General features: G+C 42.1%; 2 long non-coding RNA genes across 2 annotated transcripts in view; both read left to right on the top strand.

Moving 5' to 3' along the window:
- LOC141212757 (uncharacterized) overlaps positions 1-19451 on the top strand; it is a 214661-nt gene extending 195210 nt beyond the window's left edge. Inside the window, exons 2-6 of the long non-coding RNA XR_012282407.1 lie at positions 17252-17353; positions 17505-17574; positions 18149-18216; positions 18409-18494; positions 19323-19451. This is a non-coding gene — a long non-coding RNA (uncharacterized lncRNA). The remainder of the gene's footprint in view (positions 1-17251; positions 17354-17504; positions 17575-18148; positions 18217-18408; positions 18495-19322) is intronic.
- A 4555-nt stretch (positions 19452-24006) lies between these two features.
- On the top strand, positions 24007-24840 carry LOC141212758 (uncharacterized). The gene is made up of 3 exons (XR_012282408.1): positions 24007-24120; positions 24222-24313; positions 24710-24840. It is a non-coding gene; the product is annotated as an uncharacterized lncRNA (long non-coding RNA).
- The last annotated feature ends 2292 nt before the right edge of the window (positions 24841-27132 follow it).

Genomic DNA, 27132 nt, shown 5'->3' with positions numbered 1-27132 from the left:
TCAACTTGGCCTTGTGTTTAGGATCGTTGTCATGTTGGAACGTCCAAGTATGTCCCATGCGCAGCTTCCGGGCTGATGAATGCAAATTTGTCTCCAGTATTTGCTGATAACGTGCTGCATTTATCTTTCCTTCAACTTTTACCAAGTTTCCTGTGCCTTTGTAGCTCACACATCCCCAAAATATCAGCGATCCACCTCCGTGCTTTACTGTAGGAATGGTGTTCCTTTCATCATAGGCCTTGTTGACCTATCTGCAAATGTAACGTTTATGGTTGTGGCCAAAGGTTAAATTTTGGTCTCATCACTCCAAATTACCTTGTACCAGAAGTTTTGAGGCTTGTCTCTGCGCTGTTTGGCGTATTGTAGGCGAGATACTTTGTGGCATTTGCGCAGTAATGGCTTTGTTCTGGCGACTCGACCATGCAGCCCATTTTTCTTCAAGTGCCTCCTTATTGTGCATCTTGAAACAGCCACACCGCTAGTTTTCAGGGAGTACTGAATTTCAGCTGATGTTATTTGTGGGGTTTTTTTTGCATCCCGAACAATTTTCCTGGCAGTTGAGGCCAAAATTTCTTCTGGTCTACCTGACTGTGGCTTGGTTTTCACAGAGTCCTTGATTTTCCAATTGTTAATCACAGTTTGAACGCTGCTGACTGGCATTATCATTCCTTGGATATTTTTTTGTATCCCTTTCCTGTATTATACAGTTCAACTACCTTTTCCCATAGATCCTTTGACAATTCTTTTGCTTTCCCCATGACTCACAATCCAGAAACATCAGTGGCTGGATGAAAGATGCAAGAGTCTATCTGGATCCCAGAAACTCACTCAGCTTTTATACACACACACTGATTACAAGCAAACAGGTCACAGGTGAGGATGTTTCCTTTAGTAGCAATTCAAACCTATTTGTGTTAAATTCTGTGCATGTTATCAGGCCAAAATCACCAGGGTATATGAACTTTTGATCAGGGTCATTTGGATGTTTTTGGTTGTCATTAAGATTTAAAAAGAGAAAACACAGTAGTTTGACAATAAATGGCTTCACCCAACCAATAACCATGAGTGGAGAAAAAGTTTTTTGTTATCATTCATATTCTCTGAAACAAGGCCAAGAAAGGAAAAATTTTGCCAGGATATGTAAACTTTTGAGCACAACTATATATTCTGAGAGTTATAGCTTTTTTTATTTCTCTGCTGATTTAGATGTATGGTGTCTTTTTTTTGAGGGACAATTGTTTTTATTGTGTAAAAGCGGCAAAACATAAAAAAATTATATAAATGTGGTATCACTGTAATCGTAGTGACCTGAAGAATAAAGCTGTCTTATTAATTTTACCACACGGTGAATGGCATAAAAAAAAAGAAAACAACTATTTCTGAATTTTCCTGGTTTTTATTTATTCTGACTCCCAAAAATCAGAACATAAAGTGATAAAAAATGCTATCTGGCCAAATATGGTACCATTACAAACGTCATCTCATCCTGTAAAAAAACCCTCACATAACTCCGTCGGCAGTAATATAGAAAAAGCATAGCTCTCAAAATATGAAGATGCAAAAACTAGTAGCCAAACACAAAAAAAGATATAAATTTAGTATCATTGTAATCGTACAAACCCGAAGAATAAAGTCATATAATCACTTATTCCACATCAATGGTGTAAAAAGTACATAAAACCAATTATTGACCTGCTGTTGATTTGTTCATTCTGCTTCCCAAAGATTGCAGTAGAGTCTGGCTCACATTTATCCTGGGCTTTACCTTGAGTGCTTACATCGGGGTTTCCTTGTAAATCTTTGAAATATGTGATTCAGATTGAACTCCTGACAGAAGATTCCCTATAATGAGAAAGATGGAGACTGTCACGCTTCCACCCCTCACTGTGTCTGGGATGCGGTTACTGACAGCTCAGCCGTCCAATCTGTTGGTATATGCAACAATTGTGGACATCTTTGTTTATGTGAAGGAGGACTTTATGCTGATCTGACAGTAGATGGCGAAGTTGTGTAAAGTTTCATTGTTTACTGTATTTTAAAAGAAAAAAAGTCTCTTGTTTTTTTCTGTTTTGTTGTTACTTCCTGATGCAGTACTGTGTGACTGTGCGTTTTTTCCTTTACCTCATGTTCTGAGAAGTAAAACCTTGTTATCCCATGTAATCTGCTCTGTGAAGTTTCTACCGCAACTGTGGGAATGCAGAAGCTGTGCAACAGGTTATGGGCCCCGGCTCCGAGAACCCCAGACACCCAGGACACCGTAACTCTCAGCATGACCCTGGTGAATGCAGAAGAATTCTTCAGTACAATTCTCTCCAAACAAGTAAGACAAGTTAAAGATGACAAGTAACACAGAGCTAAAACTCACAGTAGCTAAGCTGAATGAGAATTATCAGTTATGAAAGTTCAAAGTAGAAATGTTATTGTCTAAAGATGATTTACGGGAAGTAATCACTACAGACAGACCTGATGAGGATAATCAGACATGGGATAAGAAAAATAGACAAGCAAGAGCTACCATCAGCCTATTAGTGGATGATGCTCAATTAATCCACATAAGGAATGAGGATACAGCAAAGGGAATGTGGGAAGCACTAAGAAAGCTGCATGAAAGACACAGCTTAAATCACAAGTTATTTCTCCTAAGAAAGCTTTACAGTATGAGACTAAGTGTAGACAATGACATGCAGAAGCATATATTCTCTATTATGGAAGTGATATCACAGCTGAGATCAATTGCTGAAGATATTAAGGAAAGCCATGTAGCAGCAATATTATTGTGCAGTTTGTGAAGACAAGACTCATAGATGAATATCAAAGAAGGAAAGAAAAAGCAAATGATTCTTCTACTGAAAAAGATAATGGAAATGCTCTTAAAGCTACAGAATCAAAAATAGCCTATAATAAAGAGACAAGAGAATGTTTCAGATGTAAGAAAAAAAGGACATTTAAAGAAAGACTGTACTATATGGAAAGCAGAACAACAGAAATTACATCATAAAGAGAATACACAGAAGGTGAAAAACACAATTTCTGATTCATGTGAAAATAATTGAAATGGCACATTTAATGTGACGGATAAGAAATCATTGTTGGGTGGTTTATTGACTCAGGAGCAACAAGTCACATGACAAGTAATAAAAATTTCTTTACTGACTGTTTCTTACACACCTGAACAAAATGGAGTAGCAGAAAGGAAAAACAGAACTCTGACTGAAATGATAAGGTGTATCTTGACAGATTCCAAACTATCAGAAAAATATTGGGGTGAAGCAGCAATGACAGCTACACATCTACAGAACCGACTTTTTTCTAGAAAATTGAAAAAAAAACATATGAACTGTGGCAAGGTATGAAACCAAGTGTAAATCAGTTAAGAGTTTTTAGTTGTAAAGTTTTTGTATTCATTCCAACAGAAAAACATTCCAAACTTCAAAATAGGTCCATGGAAGGAATATTTGTTGGATATAGTGAAAATAGGCAAAGGATATAGAATCCTAGATCCTAAAACAGACAGAGTTTTGGTGAGTAATAGTGTGGCATTCATTGAAGATTTAAATGAAGACACTATGATTTCACTGGAAGCAAAAAATGAGAAAAACAGCAGTGATATAGCTGAAGGAATATCTGATGAAAACGAAGTTGAAATTAATAAACAACAGAATACTGAAAGTGAAGAGAAACAACTACAAACAGACACAGAACCAAGATGTTCAATAAGAGAAAACAAAGGAAAACCACCAATACGATTTTCATACAAGGCAAGTACAAGTAAAATTTATGAGCCTACCTCTTGGGAAGACATATCTCGACTTCCTGAAGAAGAAGCCAATAAATGAATAGAGGAAACAGAAATAGAAATAAAAACCATGCATGACTCAAAAACATGGACACTAACAGAATTAAAAGAAGGAAGAAAAGCTATAGGATATAAATGGGTTTTAAAAGTAAAGTACCGAACAGATGGAACAGCTGAATGATACCGAGCAAGACTCGTAGCTAAAGGTTATTCTCAAAAATATGGAGAAGACTATGATGAAACATTTTCTCCAGTTGTCAAACATACTACAATAAGACAATAAGAACTTTGATTGCAGTTGCAGCAATGAAACATATGGAACTGAAACATCTGGATGTAAAGACAGCATTTTTGAATGGAAGTTTAACAGAAGATATTTACATGGAACAACCTCCAGGATTCAAAGATGAAAGTAACCCAAACATGGTTTGCAAACTACAGAAAAGTATATATGGTTTAAAACAAGCTGCTAAAGCGTGGAATGATAAAATCACAGAGGTGCTGTTAAATAGTTAATTATGGATATTCATTCTTAAATCTGAGTTCTATGCATCAGCCATCGTGTCTAGTTGACATGCGCTATTTGTGTGTGTATTTTTAGTTCACTACCATATGTAGAACAGGTGTGCCATACGACTGGCTATAAAAGGGGGGGGCTCTCTTGCTCTTCCCACCCCACAAGACACAGAAGAAGGATCTTCATGCTGAGAAGAAGCTGACATGTAGGCCTGGACACGTGTTGGACAAAGACATGATTTACCAGCCAGGATCCAAGGAAAGATGGACACTCATGATTGAATCTCTTTGTAACTACTTCATCTATCTTATATTCTGTTTCAATTATTTTTTAATGGACAATCCAAGAATAAATAGATACATTTTTTATAAGAAAATCTTGATATTGATACTTTGCGAAGTCCTCAGTAGAGAAAAATAATACAGAAAGAAGTATTATTTAACAATGGTGAGCCAGCCAGTCCTGATTTTTCTTTTTTTTTCCGTTTTTTTAAGTGAGTAAGTGAATTTCTTCCCTGAACAAAGGGGGGAGTCCTGACGAGTTGAACAGCTGTTGTTCACGTGTCAGTAAATTCACTAATTTGTCACGAGAAGCAGAAAGGACCTACAGACTGAGGACTAACAGGAAGCAGAGGTACTAACAAGGAACAGAATCACACAGGAAAAGAATCAGACGAACTGAAGACAGGACGTGCTGATAAAGAGAAGTTAAGGAATCTTAAGGTAAGCAAAATATGGATATAATTTCTTTTGCTAAACAAAGTAATATTAATTTCAAAGTTAATGTAGGAAATTACTTAGACGTTTTGTGGCTCAGTTTATACAAAGAATGTGAATTGCAGAATTTACAGTTATCTTCTAAATTGGTAAATAGAGAGAAACACAAATTGCGGAATATTCTACATCTTGTACAGGTATTTCATAATTTTGTACTTGAGAGTTCTAAGCAGGACAATAGTGTAGAAGAAGTGTCAGATGGTGATACTGATTCTGACTGTAATGTGGAAATTGAGCAAGAAGTAAGACACGTGTCTGTAACTGAAGGTGACCTTAGGTCTGACCAAGAGACGGACATACAGAAACCTGACATGGGAGGAGACATGACTGACATACGAGAAACCGACATACTAGGTGATGTGGGAGAAGACGTGAGTGACGTAGGAGGAGCGGACGTACAAGAGCCACTAAAAATATCAGAGAATTCAGGAATTACCCAGGCTCAACTCCAAATTAAAATGAGGAAAAATTTGCTAAAATTATACAAAATCATGCCAAGATATGATGTCAAAATCCATGCCTGTAGAAATTCAGAGACATTTGAGAGCTTTTCTGATAAGTTTGATTTATCCAATGAGGAGAGGAATCAGTTATTTAAAATATGGATTCCTGTGACATTGTCCAGATGTTACTCTCCTAATGGATGGGAAAATGATTCGGACTGGTTAAGATATTTGATTTATTGTGTCACAAAGGATTTTCCCAACATAGAAGATCTGCAGAAATTAAGGATTGGTAGGAAGGAATGTACATATACATTCATGTCCATATTTGAACGGTTGTACAAAGCTCTCATCAAAAATGGAAAAGTACAACAAATGATAACAACTTTTGTACAAAAATTCAAATTCCTAAATCCAGTGTCTCAAGTTATTGCATCACAAAAACATTCATTATTTGAATGTGCGCAGTTGCTGGATTTTGTTAGAAAACATGAGAATCGTGAAAAGAAAATAAATCAAGTTCAATTTGTAAAACCAGAAAAGGTAAAATCTTACCAAAAGCCAATATCAAACTCTCCTAGACTGAGTCATCCCCATAGTGAACTCTATCAAATACGCAGGAGATTTCATATCTGTTATAAGCCATATCAGCCAGGGCAAAGGTCCATCTCTTCACAGAAAGAGTTAAAAATTCAAAGCTGTGACTACTCCCTGGAAAGGAAAATGGCTGAAACTGATGGACAGAGTCAGGTGAGACGACCGGCTCACAGTGACGTCATGGAATGTGGACAGAAGGACAGGCAGTTCTCTGAGGCTTTGAAGAATAGAAAAATAAATTTTCTAGAGAGGGCGTTTATGGAGATACTTGAGAGAGAGATAGAAGATTTGGTTTAGGGAGTGGCTAAGGAAAAACTGTAATTATAATGTTGTATCAAAATGTTATACAATGTCTCAATATTTATTTATAATCTTATACAGTAAAATTGTAGTTACATAGTTTCTAATAGTTCATATATATATATATATATACTTGTTTAAGTAGAGATTGTGTATAATTGTATTTATATATATATTTATAAAATATATATATATATATATTAATTAATAAATTAGAACTTTATATATAAATTTAAGTAGCAATATTTTGAATTACATTAGAACCAACCAATATATGTATAAGATATTTAAATAATTCTGTTTCTGTATGAATTTGATATTTAATTGTACTTTCTTATATTTCCTTAGAGGTTTCATTCCAAAGCAGGATTTGATCAAACAACTCTAAAATGGATTTATTTCTTTATTCACACAGGAAGTGAAAAAATTGCATGATTTATGTGTATAACATTTTAAAATAATAACAATATAACTAGTTGGATTATTATGTGTAGCACTTATGAATTAATATTTTCTGTGCATGAAGTGTTCGTTATAACAAGTAGCTTTACAGCATGACGTGTGACAGCTGCGGCCTTTGAACTTTGAGCTAATAGTATAGATCCCATTCATTCTATTTTCAGCTGATGTAACTTAAAACCTGGCAGCCAGTGAAAAAAGAATCTAAGTCAAGAGTTTTTTCAAGTGTCTGAAATTCCAGTGACTTATTCTCATATTATATAATATGTACTTGGGGAATATTCAAAGAAATATAAAGATATTCAATTTAACTGATAGTTTACAATGCGCATTAATAAATTGGGATACAATTTTGGGTTAAATATATATATATATATATATATATATATAAAACTTCATATGTGGAATGTTTGAGTTGAACAGATCTGTGAATGTCAGAGTGAAGGTGACAGATGAGTAAATCAGCAGCTGCTAAGTGTGATTGATGTGACAGAGGCCTCGTATGTTTGTATGTTTGGAAAAAAAAAATGTTTCTTTATGTGAAGGTACAAAAATATATTTAATTCTGAGGAAATTATAATACATAATTAGGTTTTATCTACATATATATATATTTCTATATTTCTTTAATAATTATTATTTCTTGATTTAACTAATAGTGGATAAGGGCAACCACACATCAAAATGGTTTACAAAGCAAATTTACATTTAGAATAATTTTCCACATGATAATATTCTTGAATAACTATGATATTATTTTTAATGGTTGCCTAAATAGGTACACACCTCTCTTTAGACAAATCTATGCTACTCATCGATATGAAATTTATGCAAAATATTTCTAGAAGAATAATTATTTTAATTTGGTTCTGATATATACATAAATTTTATAAAATAATATTTTTTGGTATTAAGGGGGAAAATGTGTTTTTGATCCTGATTACATAATCACTTTTGATCAATACTTATTTTCCACACATTTTAATAAAGGTAAAACAATAATAAGGTACAATGATATAATTAAGAAGGGTATTACATGCAAAGTTGCATAGTTTAATAATTTTTTGGTGATACAAGGTTATGACAAATATGAAATCATCCAGATAATGGAGATATAAGGGTATTTTTATGGAGAATATAATTACTCTGCATTTGTCATTACAATTTAAAGGCCTTATTTTTATTTTTATTCTTATTTTTACTCTTAATTTTATTTTTCATTTTTAAAATTGTATTCTTACTTATTTTCTTATTTTTCCATTTTTCATTTTTAATTCTCAATTTTTGATTTTAATTCAGTTCAAGATTTCAATTGAGAAAACACATTAATATTTAATGGGGTAATGTCAAGTACAAGAATATTGCTTCATCAAATATAATGATATGAATTAATATAAGAAAAATGTTTACATTTTCTGAGTAAACACAACAATTCATTCATTCATTCCTTCATACATTCATATATTTATTTATTTTAGTTCATGAGTATACATTCTTTGGTATTATTGGTTTAATAAAGATATAAACACTTGTTTCAAAACACACTGACACCTATGGGTTGGAAAAGGTAATTACCCCTATGACATAAAAATGTTCTATCATATGGAGAACTTGATTAATAATGAATTATTATCTATTATTGTTTATTATTCCAAACATAATTTATTTTAATATTTTGATAATAATTAGATGGATATTATTGATTGCTATGGTACGCTGTGATATTATAGGTTAGGAAAAACTGCCAGATTTGGTATCAGATTAGGGAATGAAGACTTCAATCAAGACATCGCAATTATGAATTCTATCTTAATAAAGACTTTTCATATTTATAAATCAAAGAGACTCTCAAAAGTTACAAGAAGAAGCAACCGATATCCGGAAGTCTCAGAAGGTAACAGGTGTGAATGCTGAGTGATGATAGACTGTGTCAGATACAATTCACACCACTGATCACCAGGACGGCAGAGGACGATGATCCTATATGAACTGGGTTGTGTTCAAGTTTCATCACGTTCCAGTGGTTTCTTATCACCTGTAACGCTTCAATGAAAGCTGGTGAGCAGGTAATACCTGGCATATGTGTCCTGTATATAAAGGACTGAGTACTGGTTATGGGGCTATATAAAGCAGGGAAGTGTCAAGTTAACCCTTGCTTTACTGACCAAAGACGTCACATCTGTTCCAAAAGTGACACGAGACCAGTGCGGACGACACGGAAGATTCCAGAACTATCCAACGTAAGTCCAGGTGACATCGCACAGATATTAAAGCTACATTTCATCCATGGACTTTGTTTTCTTATCAGTTGACACATGATGTTTCTAATAAAGAGTACAGTTTATGGACTGAACAATAATGAATACAATTATGGACTGTACAATATCTACACGCTATCATTTATTTCAAAGGAGTTTTCATCTAAAGACTGTGTTATAAAAGAACCAAGAAGAAGACGAGACGACGACCCGATGACATCAGACGATGACGATTGGACCCGCGATTGCTTCAATTTAGATATAGGGAAGTATAATTATACATATTAAATGAATATTAGTCACGGCTTACCATAACATGAATTCACATCATTATATAACAACAATCAGATATTGATATTAATAATAATAATAATAATAATATCAATATTATTATTATGGAAATTTAATAATATTGCCAAGGGGGGAATGTTAAATAATTAATAATCGATAATCATTTTTCTGAGTTCTATGCCTCAGCCATCGTGTCTAGTTGACATGCGCTATTTGTGTGTGTATTTTTGGCTCACTACCATATGTAGAACAGGTGTCCATACGACTGGCTATAAAAGCCCATGGTACAGAAAGGGGGGCTCTCTTGCTCTTCCCACCCCACAAGACACAGAAGAAGAATCTTCATGCTGAGAAACAGATGACATGTAGGCCTGGACACGTGCTGGACAAAGACATGATTTACCAGCCAGGATCCAAGGAAAGATGGGTGAATCTCAACAATTAAGCTAATTATGGACAAATGGACAATTACTTTATAACTAATTATTGTATGTACCTGCTGCAATCTGATTCTATTTAATGGACAATCCAAGAATAAATAGATACATTTTTTTTATAAGAATATCGTGATATTGATACTTTGCGAAGTCCTCAGTAGAAAAAAATAATACAGAAAGAGTATTATTTTACAGTGTTACAGGGGCCCACTGAGACCCTTTCGCCCAGGGCCCACGAAAACCTGGAGCCGGCCCTGGTTGAAAGCAGTGATGGAGGAGGGAGCATCATGTGACACTCCCTCTCCCATCATTCCTCCTCTGCATCTGACGCAGCGGCGTGATGACGCGCCACGCTGTGCCAGACAGTGGAGCTGGCAGCTGCTGAGGTGATCAGCTGCAGAGACTGAAGCAGCAGGGAACGAGGAGCGGTAAGTATGTATTTATTTATTTATTTATTTTTAAATCAGTGTGTCCTGATAATACTGGAGGACTGGGGCTGCATTTTACCCTATGGTGGGGGACCGCATTTTACCCTTTGGGGGGCTGCACTATACTGCGTACAGGACCATGGGGAGTGCATTATACTGTGTGCAGGACCATGGCGAGTGCATTATACTGTGTGGAGGACCATGGGGTGTGCATTATACTGTGTGGAGGACCATAGGGTGTGCATTATACTGTGTGGAGGACCATAGGAAGTACGTTATACTGTGTGGATGACCATAGGGAGTGCATTATACTGTGTGGAAGACCATAGGGAGTTCATTATACTGCGTGGAGGACCATAGGGAGTGCATTATACTTAGTGGAAGACCATAGGGAGTGCAATGTACTGTGTGGAGAACCATAGGGAGTTCATTATACTGTGTGGAGAACCATAGGGAGTTCATTATACTGTGTGGAGGACCTTAGGGAGTGCATTATACTGTGTGGAGGACCTTAGGGAGTGCATTAATCTGCGTGGAGGACCATGGCGAGTGTCTTATACTGTGTGGAGGACCATGGCGAGAGTCTTACACTGTGTGGAGGACCATGGTGAGGATCTTACACTGTGTGCACTTTCTGCTGCTCACGGCACTTTACTAAAACTGTGGATGGATGTTAGCAGAAATAACCATATCAAACCCACTAAAATGTAACGCTAATTCCCAGGTGCCGGTACGTGTGATCCTGATGCGGCACACTGTTGCCACACGTGTGACAAACAGGGACACACGGGACACAGATATCTCTGGTACCGTTTTTTCCTTTCCGGTACTGGAAATAAATGGACGTGTGAAACCGGCTTTATAGGGAGTCTGGCCGACTCTGACAGCGGCTCACCGCTCCTGCAGCTGCACGATCTCGCGACCTAAACACAACAAGGTAAAGGATTGAACTTTATAAAGACACAACGATCAATGACAATGATGTAAATAATTTATCACTTTTTATTAATTCTTCAATACCTTCAATATTTGTCACAGTTGTTAATAGTAAACTAAAATGTTCTATGGAGAAAAAAAAGACAAATGAGGAATAAACCTACACATTATTTCCCATATGACTGAGTATATCTTTTGGGTGTGTTCACAATTGGCTGTTTTTCTGCAGCAATAACACTGCACTTTAAAGTACGAGCGTAGTGTATGAGATTTCTGAAGTCTCATTCACATGCTGCGTTTCTTTTCTAGTGTTTTTTGTATTCTGCAGCTTGTCAATCCTTTTAGGGCCGTTGCAGCGTTTTTCACCAATTCAAATGAATGAGAAAAAAAACAATTAAAAACACAGCAAAAACGTGCGTATTTTACTCAGTGTTTTTCCTGCCACCAGTTTGGTTTTTGTTGAACAAAAAATGCTGCAAAAATGCAGCGTGTGAACATACCCTTATACTGGTTGTGTTCTAACTGGAAATAAAAGAGAACGGTCATGATAACATGGAGATGGATTTTATTCTATGGAGTTTCCACTGTACACATTGCTCGGCAGCATCTGTTTGTGCAGAGTCGCCTCATGAAGATTCTATCACAAGATTCCATCATGACATCACTGGTGATGCTCGCCCATTATGACATCACAGCTCACAGTCACTACTTCTACAATGTACACAGGGTAGCGGGTGCCATTTTGGCTCCATAGCTAGTTACTGAGCGCACTTACAGTTTCTCACTATGGCCGGATTTTTTCTGGATAATTTTCAGGTACAAGCACTATGGGGTATTCTTATCAACAATCGCCCTAACATTGTGCTTCTACCACCCGATGGCGTTCTCAGCTTCACTCACCGGCTGGTGGTGCAGCTAGTAAGGAACTGCCTGACCAAACACCAACAAGGTCATCTCACCTCAGAGTATGTGACGGATTTACTTCATAACATCAGGACATTACTGCAGCAGGTAAATAGCGGACGCTCCGCACAAAACTTCTCCATATAGATAACTAGCTATTGAACCCGTTCTACACCCTGGTGACAAGCATTTTTATTGGTACAATTTCGGCACCATTTTTTTAAAGACACTGTGTCTGCGAATTCACACATAGAGTTTCTTCAATAAAATGCAGCCGGATAGCGTAGTATGCGCACACGCAAACCCCCATAGCCTCCCCACGTCCAGCAGGAGACCCCCATACCCTCCCCACGTCCAGCAGGAGAACCCCATAACCTCCCCACCTCCAGCAGGAGACCCCCATAACCCCCCCACCTCCAACAGGAGACCCCCATAGCCTCCCCACGTCCAGCAGAAGACCCCCATAGCCTCCCTACGTCCAGCAGGAGACCCCCATAGCCTCCCTACGTCCAGCAGGAGACTCTCATAAACTCCCCACGTCCAGCAAGAGACCCCCATAGCCACCCCACATCCAGCAGGAGACCCTCATAGCCTCCCTACGTCCAGCAGGAGACCCCCATAGCCTCAATGCATCAAGCAGGAGACCCCTATAACCTCCCCACGTCCAGCAGGAGACCCCTATAGCCTCCGCACGTTTAACAGGAGACCCCCATAGTCTCCCCCGGTCCAGCAGGAGACCCTCATAGCCTCCCCACGTCCAGCAGGAGACCCCCATAGCCTCCCCATGTCCATCAGGAGACCCCCATAGCCTAAACACGTCCAGCAGGAGACCCCCATAGCCTCCCCACCTCCAACAGGAGACCCCCCATAGCCTCCCCACGTCCAGCAGAAGACCCCCATACCCTCCCCATGTCCAGCAGGAGAACCCCATAACCTCCCCACCTCCAGCAGGAGACCCCCATAGCCCCCCACCTCCAACAGGAGACCCCCATAGCCTCCCCACATCCAGCAGAAGACCCCCATAGCCTCCCTGCATCCAGCAGGAGACCCCCATAGCCTCAATGCATAAAGCAGGAGACCCCTATAACCTACCCACGTCCAGCAGGAGACCCCTATAGCCTCCACACGTCTAGCAGGAGACCCCCATAGTCTCCCCCGGTCCAGCAGGAGACCCTCATAGCCTCCCCACATCCAGCAGGAGACCCCCATAGCCTCCCCACGTCCATCAGGAGACCCCCAGAGCCTCCACACATCCAGCAGGAGACCCCCATAGCCTCAATGCATCGAGCAGGAGACCCCTATAGCCTCCCCACGTCCAGCAGGAAACCCCCATAGCCTCCGCAGGTCTAGCAGGAGACCCCATAGCCTCCCGTGGTCCAGCAGGAGACCCTCATAACCTCCCCACATCCAGCAAGAGACCCCCATAGCCTCCCCACATCCAGCAGGAGGCCCTCATAGCCTCAATGCATAGAGCAGGAGACCCCCATAGCCTCCCCATGTCCAGCAGGAGAACCCCATAGCCTCCCCACGTCCAGAAGGAGACCCCTTTAGCCTCCACACATCCAGCAGGAGACCCCATAGCCTCCCCATGTCCAGCAGGAGAACCTCATAGCCTCCGCACATCCAGCAGGAGACCCCCATAGCCTCCCCTGGTCCAGCAGGAGACCCTCATAGCCTCCCCACATCCAGAAGGAGACCCCCATAGCCTTCCCACGTCCAGCAGGAGACCCCCATAGCCTCCACACATCCAGCAAGAGACCCCCATAACCTCCGCACATCCAGCAGGAGACCCCTATAGCCTCCCCACATCCAGCAGGACACCCCCATAGCCTCCATACATCCAGCAGGAGACCCCCATAGCCTCCGCATGTCCAGCAGGAGACCTGCATAGCCTCCCCACCTCCAGCAGGAGACCCCCATAGCCTCCATACATCCAGCAGGAGACCCCATAGCCTCCACACGTCCAGCAGGAGACCCCCATAGCCTCCGCACATCCAGCAGGAGACCCCCATAGCCTCCTCATGTCCAGCAGGAGACCCCCATATCCTCTGCATGTCCAGCAGGAGACTCCCATAGCCTCTGCACGTCCAGCAGGAGACTCCCATAGACTTCTCACGTCCAGCAGGAGACCCTCATAGCCTCCACACGTCCAGCAGGAGACCCCCATAGCCTCAATGCATTGAGCAAGATACCGCATAACCTCCCCATGTACAGCAGTAGAACCCCATAAACTCCTCATGTCCAGCAGGAGACCCCCATAGCCTCCCCACATCCAGTAGGAGACTCCTATAGCCTCCCCACGTCCAGCAGGAGACCCCATAGCCTCTGCACGTCCAGCAGCAGACCCCCATAGACTCCCCACGTCCAGCAGGAGACCTCCATAGCCTCCACCCCTCCAGCAGGAGACCCCCTTAGCATCCGCATGTCCAGCAGGAGACTCCCATAGCCTCCGCACATCCAGCAAGAGACCCCGATAGCCTCCCCACGTCCAGCAGAAGACCCCCATAGCATTTGCACGCCTAGCAGGAGACCCCTATAGCCTTCCCCGGTCCAGCAGGAGACCCTCAAAGCCTCCCCACGTCCAGCAGGAGACCCCCATAGCCTCCCCACGTCCAGCAGGAAACCCCCATAGCCTCTGCACGTCCAGCAGGAGACTCCCATAGACTCCCCATGTCCAGCAAGAGACCCCCATAACCACCCCACATCCAGCAGGAGACCCTCATAGCCTCAACGCATCGAGCAGGAGATCCCCCATGGCCTCCCTACGTCCAGCAGGAGACCCCCATAGCCTCCGCACGTCCTGCAGGAGACCCCCATAGCCTCTGCACGTCCAGCAGGAGACCCCCATAGACTCCGCACGTCCAGCAGGAGACCCCCATAGCCTCCGCACGTCCAGCAGGAGACCCCCATAGCCTCCGCATGTCCAGCATGAGACCGCCATAGCCTCCTCACGTCCAGCAGGAGACCCCTATAGCCTCTGCATGTCCAGCAGGAGACCCCCATAGCCTCTGCATGTCCAGCAGGAGACCCCCATAGCCTCCGCACATCCAGCAGGAGACCCCCATAGCCTCCCCACATCCAGCAGGAGACCCCCATTGCCTCCCCACGTCCAGCAGGAGACCTCCATACAGGGGCGTACATAGGAATCATGGGGCCCCATAGCAGAAGCGCTAAATGGAGCCCCTCCAAAAAAGTGAAAATTGTCGGGGGTCAAGGAAGAGCATATCTCATAACTTTCCAGCCTTTACACAGTAATTTTTCTCCTGCTGAAGTCCTAGATTCCTCTTTTATTTCCCCATAAGGTATGATGCCAACAACAGTGCCCCCCCTAAACACAGTATGTTACCCCCATGGTGAATTCCTCCACATGCACAGTATAATGACTCTACCGTACCCCACCTCAACTCTCAAGGCAAAGTATGGTGACTCCAACACAGTATGATCCCCAACTGTGACCCCCACACAGCCCTCCATGTAGTATAATGGCCCCACACCTCTCCACACAGTATAATGCACTCGCCATGGTCCTCCACACAGTATAATGCACTCGCCATGGTCCTCCACACAGTATAATGCACTCGCCATGGTCTTCCACACAGTATAATGCACTCCCTATGGTCCTCCACGCAGTATAATGCACTCCCTATGGTCCTCCACACAGTATAATGCACTCCCTATGGTCCTCCACACAGTATAATGCACTCCCTATGGTCCTCCACACAGTATAAGACATTCTTCATACAGAATACTGGCCCCCATATAGTCCTCTCCATACAGTATACTGGCCTGCATATAGTCCTCCATACAGTGTACTGGCCCCCATATAGTCCTCCATACAGTATACCGGCCTCCTTATAGTCCTCTATAGAGAATACTGGCCTCATATAGTCCTCCACACAGTGTATGGGTCCCAATATAGCCCTCCATACAGTGTATTGGCCCCCATATAGTCCTCCATACAGTATACTGGCCCCCATATAGTCCTCCATACAGAATACTGGCCCCCATAGAGAATACTGGCCCCCATATAGTCCTCCATACAGTGTACTGGCCCCCATATAGTCCCATATAGTCCTCAATACAGTATACTGGCCCTCATATAGTCCTCCACGCAGTGTATGGGCCCCCATATAGTCCTCCCTACAGAATACTGGCCCCCATATAGTCATCCATACAGTATACTGCCCCTCATATAGTCCTCCACACAGTGTATGGGCCCCCATATAGTCCTCCATACAGAATACTGGCCCCCATATAGTGCTCCATACAGTGTACGAGCCCTTATATAGTGTATGGGCCCCAGGCCTCCATACATTAAAAAAAAAAAAAATGACATACTCACCTCACCTGCTGCCGCTGCTCTGCTCCGGACTCCTCAGCGTCGCTGTCTTCCCGCTCTGCACTGTGACTGCTCAGCAGAGGGTGTGGTGGAAAGACGTCATCCCACCCTCTAACCTGAGACGTCACAGCACAGGACGCGGAAGACACCGGAGCTGCGGAGGCACGGGGAGAGGTAAGTATTGTGCCGGGGCCCTGAGCGGAGTGGGGCCCCCTGCCTGCTCAGGGACCTGGCACTTGCCCGGGTGCTAACGCCGGGCCTGGGAGCGGAGCCTGTTGCAAGGGCCCCGATGCGGGGCATACACGGTGCAGGCGACTGCTATGGGCCCCCCCCACCCGGCTCACGGGCCCCATAGCAGTGGCGTGGCCTGCCGCCATTGGCGGTACGCCACTGCCTCCATAGCCTCCCCACTTTTAGCAGGAGACCCCCCATAGCCATGATGAAATGACGCATACCTCTATTTCTGGCACCACACTCCTCCTCCATCCCCGTCCGCCTCCCGGTCTGGATGTGTTCTTCTGTCTGCGGCCACATTGTGCAGGTACAGTGCGCTTGCGCAGTCTATAGAGGCTTCTGAAAGAAGGACCCATCCCTGGTTATATTATAGATAATGGTGGGATAGAAGTTTCTTTCCTCCAATATAAAACACGATGAGTCCCCAGAGTTATTGTATCTGCAGAGAGGAGCAAATGTCACATACAATGGCGGCCTCCTCCATTGTGACCTTTCTCATCTCAAAATTTTCCTTTTTGTTTCTTTTCCTCTTTTTAGGCTGAAGAAAGATCTCAATATGGAGATTTGGCTTTTATTAAAGACCTGGCCGAAAAAGTCCTGTGTGTACTGGAGCGTCCGGCTCGCTCATTGGAACGCCTGGTAAGGAGCCGTCATCTTCTCTAGCACACGTCTGATTTGTACAGTTACAATTGGCTGCATCTGTAAATGCAGGTTTAGTCCTTCCTGATTTATCTATGTGATGATTTAGTGTAAGGTTCCACATGTTAATTATATATATTATATCTATCAGGAAACAGCAGAAGGCGACACCAAAGACGAGCAAAATCTAATCCCGGGACTGAACAGCGATCTGACTACAGGTAAGCCGATCACCCGACCTCCTACAAGAAATATCCAGATGTTATAGAGAACAGGGAATAATCTTACATTTACTCTGTATATTCTGTGTAATGGGAACCTGTCAGCACATTTTTGCATATTGTGGTATGACTGTACTGGCCATTTCTCTGTAATAATTTTTTGCAGAAATCCAATGTCTCAGTCAAGGGAAATCTAATGTAGAAGCCGTATACAAATCAGCATGGAAGTGCACTGGGGGCGTGGAAGAAGAAATCCATACTGTGACACGCCCCCAGTGCACTTCCAGGATAATCTGCATATGGCTCCTACGCTTCAGCTCTCTTACCATCACTCACATGTACAGCGAGGGTGGGGGGGTCCTCATTCATGTGATGATTGGGGGAGTCCTTCATCATTTCCATTACGTTTATTCATGGATGCTCCGTACGTTCTCATATTTAGAATCCCTATATAATAAGTATTATTCCCATTTACAGACATCTTGTCATGTCTGAGTTATATTGTTGTAATATATATGTAGGATTAATATCGTCTAATACATTTTATTTCTTCATCATTTTTTCACTCTTTTAGAAACAACTGTGTTGGCGGATGCTGACAGTAGAATCTGTGAGATCCCGGAGATCCAAGAATCTGACGGTGTAAGTATCATGGAGAGAGATGTCGGTGTATCACCAGATTATGGGGTGGGAATGACACCTCCAGTATTGTCCCCCATATAACCATGGGATGTCTCTATTCTAAGAGGAGATGACAGAAGGGAGACGTTTTTGCATCTGGAGCTTTTTTCCAGCAGCTTCTATATCTTTATATAATTTCTTATTCTTTTATAGAGCGTGATCAAATCATTGACCCCGTCAAGACAGCCGCATAAGAGCGACTATGGGACATCCAAACTGATCAGCAGTGGAAGTTTTGGGTGAGTTTTCTGTTGGCATAATCCACATTTCTCAAGGTTCCCAATGACAATGCTCCAGACTCTGTGCTCTTCCCTTCAGTGTTATCATAGGGAAATTATATGATCTGTAGGAAAACAAACTATTAAGGAAAGGGATTAAAATAGAATAATATATTACACCTGCCTGTCCTAGACCCTCATCTGTTCTTACACTGCCACCCCCATCAGAGCTTCCCCCTCCTCCGCACCGGTCTGTTCTTTTCGGAATCCATTAGCGAACTGATAAGAGTAATTGGCAACACATGGTCAAGTGAGGGGGTGACACGAAATTTCATCAATGACATCTGCACCCCCCAACCTCCACCATGACCATGTGAGTCTACTCCCTGGTCTCAGCAATAAAGACTGGCACAGAGGACAAGTGGCTATAATGGGTTTCATTTTTTGTAACTCCTTCGCTCCCCTCCATTTATTATGTTGTTATGTCTTGGGGTATGAGGGAGCATAATTAACGTCATGTTATGGCAATTGGAGCACTTTTAATTTGGACCAACTTTTATTTGCACTGAATCGTATCTACTGGTCTAATGTAGTGAATCTGCCCAAGAATAATTTCAGTAGATTCTCTCACCTGTAATGTGACCTGGGTGAGGGCTCCGGCGGACGTGGCATTGTGGACACCTCCCATAGGTGATCTATGTAGTGATCTTTTATCAAATTCTAGACATGGATTTCCAGTGACGGACAGACTTCTAGCATTAAACATTAGTACAAAACATTATATAATGACTTCTATAGATGTTCTTGTAGTAAAGATTCATTCTAACCATTGATTCTCTTTCTCTCCAGTGCCGTCTACTTAGCGCACCATAAAGACTCACACCAGATCTTTGCTTTGAAGAAAATGTTCAAGCGAAACCTGAACACTCCAAAAAGAGTGGCATTGGCCTTTCTGGAGAGGGACATCCTAACATTCGCTGATTGTCCCTTCGTGGTCTCCATGCTCTGCTCCTTTCCAACAAAATCTCACCTGTGTGTGGTCATGGAGTATGTAGGAGGTAGGACATGTATATTGTAGTATATTCAGCCCATGTCTGCTTACATCTTATCACTGCTCTTATAATTAGGATAATTAGGACAGTTACATCCTCACAGTGCGTTTACTGTAGGTTTTCTATTACCAAGATGCTTGGAAATTCATTGATCTGTGTGCAGCAGTGCTATGGTGCCAGTGAGTCAGATCGGGCCTGGCACCACTCGGCACTGGGCCCCATTCCACCACCTGTCATCACAATTTCAGTGGTATTCACATTGTCAGAATATGAATACCGATGAAAACAATGGTGGATCAGGGAGCCAAAGGTTCCTAAATCCACCATTCAGCCTCCGCAGATGGGTCCGAGACTCCGTGTACTGCAGGTTCTTCGATGTCGCCACAATATTGCATCTGTAGTGTGGAGTCTCAGTACTTACACTGCACAGGTGGGGCTGGTGGGGGCCATAACACTGAGTGATGGGGCAGGTGGAGACCATATGCTGAGTAGTAGGGCTGGTTGTGGCCATAATACTGAGTGGTGAGGCTGGTGAGGGCGATAATTCTAAATGGTGAGGCTGGTGGGGGCCATAACACTAAGTAGTGGTGGGGGCCATAATACTGAGAGGTAGGGCTGGTGGGGGCTATAGTACTGAATGGTGGGGCTGGTGGGTGCCTTACTACTAAGTGGTGGGGCTGGTGGGGGCCATAACACTGAGTGGTGGGGCTAATAAGGGCCATAATTCTGAGTAGTGGGGTTGGTGAGAGCGATAATACTGAGTGTTGATACTGGTGGGGGCCATAATACTGAGAGGTGGGGCTGGTGGAGGTGGTAGTACTGAGTGGTGGGTGCCTTACTACTAAGTGGTGGGGCTGGTAGGGGCCGTAACAATGAGTGGTGGGGCTGGTGAGGGCCATAATACTGAGTGTTGAGGCTGGTGGGGGCCATAATACTGAGTAGTGGGGCTATTGTGTGCCTTACTACTAAGTGGAGGGACTGTTGGGGGCAATAACACTGAGTGGTGGGGCTGCTGAGGGCCATAATACTGAGTGGTGGGGCTGGTGAGAGCAATTATACTTAGTTGTTGGGCTGGTGGGGGCATAATACTGAGTTGCGAGATTGGTGGAAGCCATAATACTGAGAATTGAGGGTTGTGGGTACCATAATACTGAATGGTGTGCCGTGTGAGGGGCTATAGGGGACTGTGAATGCCGCTATATTGAGTTGGTGACTGTACATGCCCCTACACCCCCTGGGGGTCCTCATATTGACTGGTGTGCAGTGGGGGTCCTTATTCTGTGTGGGGATCCTAATTCTGTTTGATTGGCTTTGGGGGCCATCATACTGAGTGGGCAGTGGTGGAGACCATTATATTGTCTGAGGGGCTATGGGGGCCATTATATTAAGTAGGGGGGGCTGTGGGCACCATTATACTGAGTAGGGGGCTGTGACTGGCCTCATACTGAGTGGGGACATTATAGACAGGTGCTACATTATATCTGTAAGGTGAAACTGGATTAAGATTTCACTGTGGGGATATCTAACTCAGTCTGTGGGTGGGGGCATTTTTGGGAGCATCATATGCTAAAATGGCTATAAAAGGTGTATTGCTGTTGAGAACATCGATTGACTTCAGTAAGGGTTTTTTTTGAAGGGGCGTGCAGTTAGAACTTTTGCTATGGGGCCCTGAGATTTCTCTGTCCGCCACTGTCTGTGTGATCTCCCTGTAAGTCCGCACTGAGCATGTCAGTATCTCCAGCTGTAGACGAGATGTGACATCACTTTATGTTATTAGTTACATGGACGACATTTCTCCATCGATTCAGACTAATATTATGTGCACTATACATTATATCTGTTTATATTCTCTCCTATCCCAATGTCTCCGCTCACTTCCCATTATACATCATGGTGATCTGCTGTATAAACCACTCACCGGTCATATTTCCTTTCTTCTATAGGTGGTGACTGTGAGACCCTCCTAAGCACCAGGGGTCCTCTATCTGTCCCCTTGGCCCGCTTATACTTTGGAGAAGCGGTTCTTGCTGTGGAATACCTCCATAGCTACGGTGTGGTGCACAGAGACCTGAAGCCGGATAAGTAAGTGCCCCTCGTAGTATAATAAAGGGGGGAAGCTATCATTTATTATCATACGGTCTGTGAGGCTAAAACCATCTTCTCTTCCACAGCCTCCTGATTACATCTGCTGGACACATAAAAGTTACCGATTTTGGGATTTCAAAAGTTGGTGTCATGATACCAAAAACCAACACCTACAAGGAATTAGCGGAGGACATCACCAGGGAGTTCCTGGACCGTGAGGTGGGTAACACTTACAGGAATTTAGCTTGTTCTTTACAAATCTCCAAGGACCAAAGCAAAGAAAGACCTTAAATATAACTTTTAATAGATACATTTAAAAGCACCCATATCAATATATAAAGACAAAATCCATAAAATGTGGCGGCAGCAGTATTCTCCGATCGGGGTGTATTTATCTCCCGCGTCTGTCCACTGACTCATTGTGGCTATCTCCTAATATGATCCCCTGATGAACCCCAAATTAGGAGGGGGAGAAACGTGTTGGGACAATTTACAGATAAGTCCTCTGGTTACTGCTGACTAAAATGCTTTTTTGGCAACTTTTTTTTGTAATTCGCACACTGGATAATGCTCTGTCCCAACATTTGGACGTGTCCTGTGTAGATCAGTCCTGACTATAGATTAGCCAGGGGGATTTTGAGGTTGTCTATATGTACCGTCTGTCCTAGACTATTATCTTCATGCTCAATGTCATTATATAGGTGACTTGTTACTACTTTGGACATATTTATGTTCCTATGTTTACCGTTAATTGAGCACACGTGCTTTTATAATATTGTTCTTGTTGCCCGTAATTGCCAGCACTAATGTACTTTATGTATCTATAATAGGCTTCTGAATGATGGTTTATATATCATACTGAATTGTGTATAGATTGGTGCATTTGATATCCTATCTGTACTAGTGGAACTACATTATATCAGCTTCCCTGTTTCCATATAATTGATACATTGAATATTGCCTTTTTTTCATTCAGCATGTTAGCAGCGACATGACTGTCTGCCTTTCATCATTATCTGTATATGTGTATGTCTGTCTAGGGGTGGATAGGGTCACGGAGGGAGTGCCGATGTGGAGGGGGGCGCCAAACCGATTAGCTAGGGTGTCAACCTCCACTGGCAGGCGGGATCTCAGCCCATTTGGGATCTCTAGGGCAAGCCTGCATGTCAATTATCCTACGTTTATCCCACTACCCATATATTGTACATTTTATGCATTTTGTCTTCATATATTGATATGGGTGCTTTTAAATGTAGCTATTAAAGATTCTATTTTAAGGGGTTTTCTTTGTTTTGCTTTGGTATTTGGTTAACTAATATACCCCATCTGTTCACCTTGCCTTTGGCATATGTTTTTTTTTTCTTTACAAATCTCATCACACTATTGTGTCTTCTCTACATTCTTCATTTCTAGAGAACGTTTCCATTGACATTTTATCTTTTGTCATTGTGTTTTTATGGCGAGAACGTGTTATAATAACCATTTTATCATTTTCATCTTTATCTTCTGTTGTTTTCCAGTTATGTGGCACCCCATATTACATCGCCCCAGAGGTCATCCTCAAAGAAGGCTATGGAAGACCTGTTGACTGGTGGTCAATGGGGATAATCCTACATAAATTTCTCACGGGATCTGTACCATTTGATGGAGATTCTGTAGCTGAGCTTTATGACAGGATTGTCATTGGTAAGTGGAATGATCCGACCATTGCTTTGATCAGTTACATTGGTTTAGGTGTTTACTTTGCTTTAGCTTACAGTCCAGTAAAGAGATTTTATTTTCTGTATAACAGGTGACATAATTTGGGATTGTAATTCCGCTCCTACTCCCAATGCACAGAACCTGATTACTGAGCTGCTCAGAACAAATCCTGCAGATAGACTTGGGACAGGTAAGAGATATAATACTATTCATATTAGTATTAATATTCACCTATCACACTTATCACTCATGTCCTTGAGGATCAACACTTCTCTATCAGATTGTCCATTTCTAGTTCTCCACACTATGACTTTCAGTCTTCTTCCTTCATGTTGACTCAGTTATGTCATTAATTCAGATTAAGTTAAACTGTTCAGATGTGAAGCAATCTCTGACAATGTCCACATCACTTTTGTTTTGTTCTTTTTCCAGGAGGATCACTTGAGATCAAGAGTCATCCATTCCTGAGTGACTTAGATTTTAACAACCTTTTAAGTCAGAAGCCAGAGTACATTCCTCAGCTTGCCTCAGATGTGGACAACAGCTTATTTATCGGTAAGTAGAAGAAGACATCATCTAGACTAAGCGGCTGTTTGTCTTGTCTTCCATAAAATGTAATAATCAGTACCCACTAATATTGTGATAAATGACGCCTGTTTTATACTAACAACCTCTAATAATACTTCATTACTTTTGTAGATCACTCTGAAATAGACCATTCGGTCTCAGAGGATGAGGAGGGTACAAGTGAGAACAATGAGAACCTTGACTTCCAAAATTTTACATCATCTTCTGAAAGGCTTTCTAAAGTAAGTACCATATGTGATCAATAAATCCAAAATATGTGAAACAAAAAAGACCTCTAAAAGTAAAAAAAAGTATTTCATATCTTGTTTTTGTCCATGTTTAGCTCTGTACCATCACTACCAGAACGATGAATGATGAGGACCAGAAGTCTCCTCCAGAGTGTACGCCAGCAACCAATACAAATATCTCAGAAATGTGAGTAGATTATGGGGTCATTAATGGGAGTTCCAGGCTGATATATATGCACAACATATAATATAGGACATAAATACCATAATATCAAATTCAGCCTCAATGATTAGCGGTCATTGTGCTTTTGGCTTCAGAAACCGTTGGTGATAATAGCCCATAATTGCAGCCATTCACGCGTATTAGAGCTGCCCATACTGTAGGAGAGATGTAGTATTACATGCCAGCCATTATTGCTAGTTGTTTTTCGCTCTGATCCATAGAAGGTAGATTGGAGCATAAAACCTTCCTCACTATGACTGTCATATGTCCTATTAGGCCCTCTAGTCGGTGTTCTTCTAGTGAGACCACCCCTTTTATTCTGCATTGACTTGTGATTTACATGTTTTTCTTAAATCATAGAATGGGAGAGTTGGAAGTTACCTCCTGGGTCTTCTGGTCCGACCCCCTGATTCTTCCTGACAGGCAGAAAGAATCGTTTTCTGAATCTGATAGCGACAATGCTATAAACAGCTTGCCCTCCTCGTCCCCATCATCAGGTATGTATATACAGCATCAAAAGGTGAATCATAGAATGGTAGAGTTGGAAGGGACCTCCTGGGTCATCTGGTCCAACCCCCTGCTCAAAGCAGGATTCACTAGATCATCTCAGACAGATGTCTGTCCAGCCTCTGTTTGAAGACGTCCATTGAAGGGGAACTCACCACCTCTCGTGGCAGCCTGTTCCACTCATTAATCACCCTAACTGTCAAAAAGTTTTTTCTAATATCTAATCTGTGTCTCCTCCCATTTAGTTTCATCCCATTGCTTCTAGTCTTTCCTTGTGCAAATGAGAATAAAGATGATCCTTCTACAATGTGACAGCCCTTGACATATTTGTAGACAGCTATTAAGTCTCCTCTCAGTCTTCTTTTTTGCAAGCTAAACATTCCCAAATCCTGCAACCGTTCCTCATAGGACATGGTTTGCAGACCAGTCACCATTCTGGTCGCTCTTCTCTGAACTTGCTCCAGTTTGTCTATGTCTTTTTTAAAATGTGGTGCCCAAAACTGTACACAGTATTCCAGATGAGGTCTGACCAAAGAGGAGTAAAGACCGATAATGACTTCACGTGATCTAGACTGTATGCTTCTGTTAATACATCCCAGAATTGTATTTGCCTTTTTTGCTGCTGCATCACACTGTTGACTCATGTTCAGTCTATGATCTATTAGTATACCTAAGTCTTTTTCACATGTACTGTTGCTTAGCTCTATTCCTCCCATTCTGTATATGCTTTTTTCATTTTTATTGCCCAGATGTAGTACTTTGCATTTTTCCCTGTTAAAAAACATTCTGTTGTTTGCTGCCCACTGCTCCAGTTTATTTAGGTCTTTTTGAATCCTCTCTCTCTCTTCTCTAGTATTAGCTATCCCTCCTAGCTTTGTGTCATCAGCAAATTTAATCAGTTTACCCTCAATTCCTTCAAGGCTCAAATATTTGTTTTTTCTGTATTAGGTCTCCTATGTTGTCCAGGTTACATGGATCCCAATTATATTTTCCATGGGCCCATACTGTACTTCTAGTTCCTTAATTTTATCCAGGAATTGTTTTCATGGATTCTGTAAAATACGTTTTAGCATCCAGGAACTCACTTCAATATAAGAAGACATCGTCTCCTATAGTAGAATATCGCTCATTAGTGATGCACCACGTGGCGGCACACAGGGCGCTTACTGCTCCATATCAGTGATACATCTAATGCCCCTCAGATTAAGTCATGAACGGTATATAGGACTTATTCTGCCCTATAATAATGCAATGCCAGATTATCAGGACTATAGGGGACAGGACTAGAACAATTCTTCTATATACAGTACACAAAGCAGATCCTATAAGAATATTTCTTTACTGAGTTTTTTTTACTTTCTCATCAGAATTTACAACTGAAGAGGAAAGAAAATCTGAAATGAATCTGAGTATAGACCAACAAAACTCAGAAAATGGGAAAAAGGGGAAAAAGAGACGAGGTAAGTGTGAGAATCATCTCCATGTTGTGTGATGTTAGTGATGAGAATAAGTCATGGGGAGCAGATGTCATCTGTCAGTGATGGGATTGTCACATGTATGATGGCTGACAATGACCCCGGACATCTGTGTGAATAAGATTCCTCTGCTGTCCGGCCGGCCACACTGACCGCACAGTAGCATCATGTAATATGGAGTCCCATCACTTACATTGTATGTATTTCTCTTCTCTTAGGTTCCATCTTCCGCCGGATCTTATCATCCTGCCGGCGTGGACTATCCAGGGCAGCTCGTGCATTTGCATGCTGTCGCTGTTGCCCAAGTGTCATCTAAAAGACGGAAAAGCTCCGCATCTAGCGGAGTACAGCTGATCCACCATCACTGCTGGACCTGTAAAGAAGGACCTTCACCATCTACCTGTGGCCTTCTAACTGTAACATCTCTACCCGGACTTGTTTCGGTAATGCCTCTGTCACCAGGCTCCGCTCTATCCATACTGCTCGCCTGACTTGGCTTTTTTTACTGATCACCTGGTATCTGACCCGGATTTCTTCCTGACTATGATTCTGTCCCTGATTTTGTTCATCCCTTATCCTTCTACCCTATCCCTAATAAAAAAAAAAAAACAACTTCTATATTTATTGAGATTTTCTTATATCTATCAAACTTCACTCTGCATTCTGCTAAGCGATAAAAAATACATGAGAAAGAGAAAGAGAAAGAGAAAGAGAAAGAGAAAGAGAGAGAGAAAGAGAGAGAGAGAGAGATCAGGGCTGGAATGGGATGAAAAATGAAAAAGCACGCCTGTCACACAAACC

Source organism: Phyllobates terribilis, unplaced genomic scaffold, assembly GCF_046119375.1.
Source record: "Phyllobates terribilis strain yellow unplaced genomic scaffold, ASM4611937v1 Scaffold_184__1_contigs__length_3730660, whole genome shotgun sequence".
In the NCBI taxonomy this organism is placed as follows: Eukaryota; Metazoa; Chordata; class Amphibia; order Anura; family Dendrobatidae; genus Phyllobates; species Phyllobates terribilis.
This window is presented reverse-complemented; position numbering and strand designations above follow the sequence as displayed.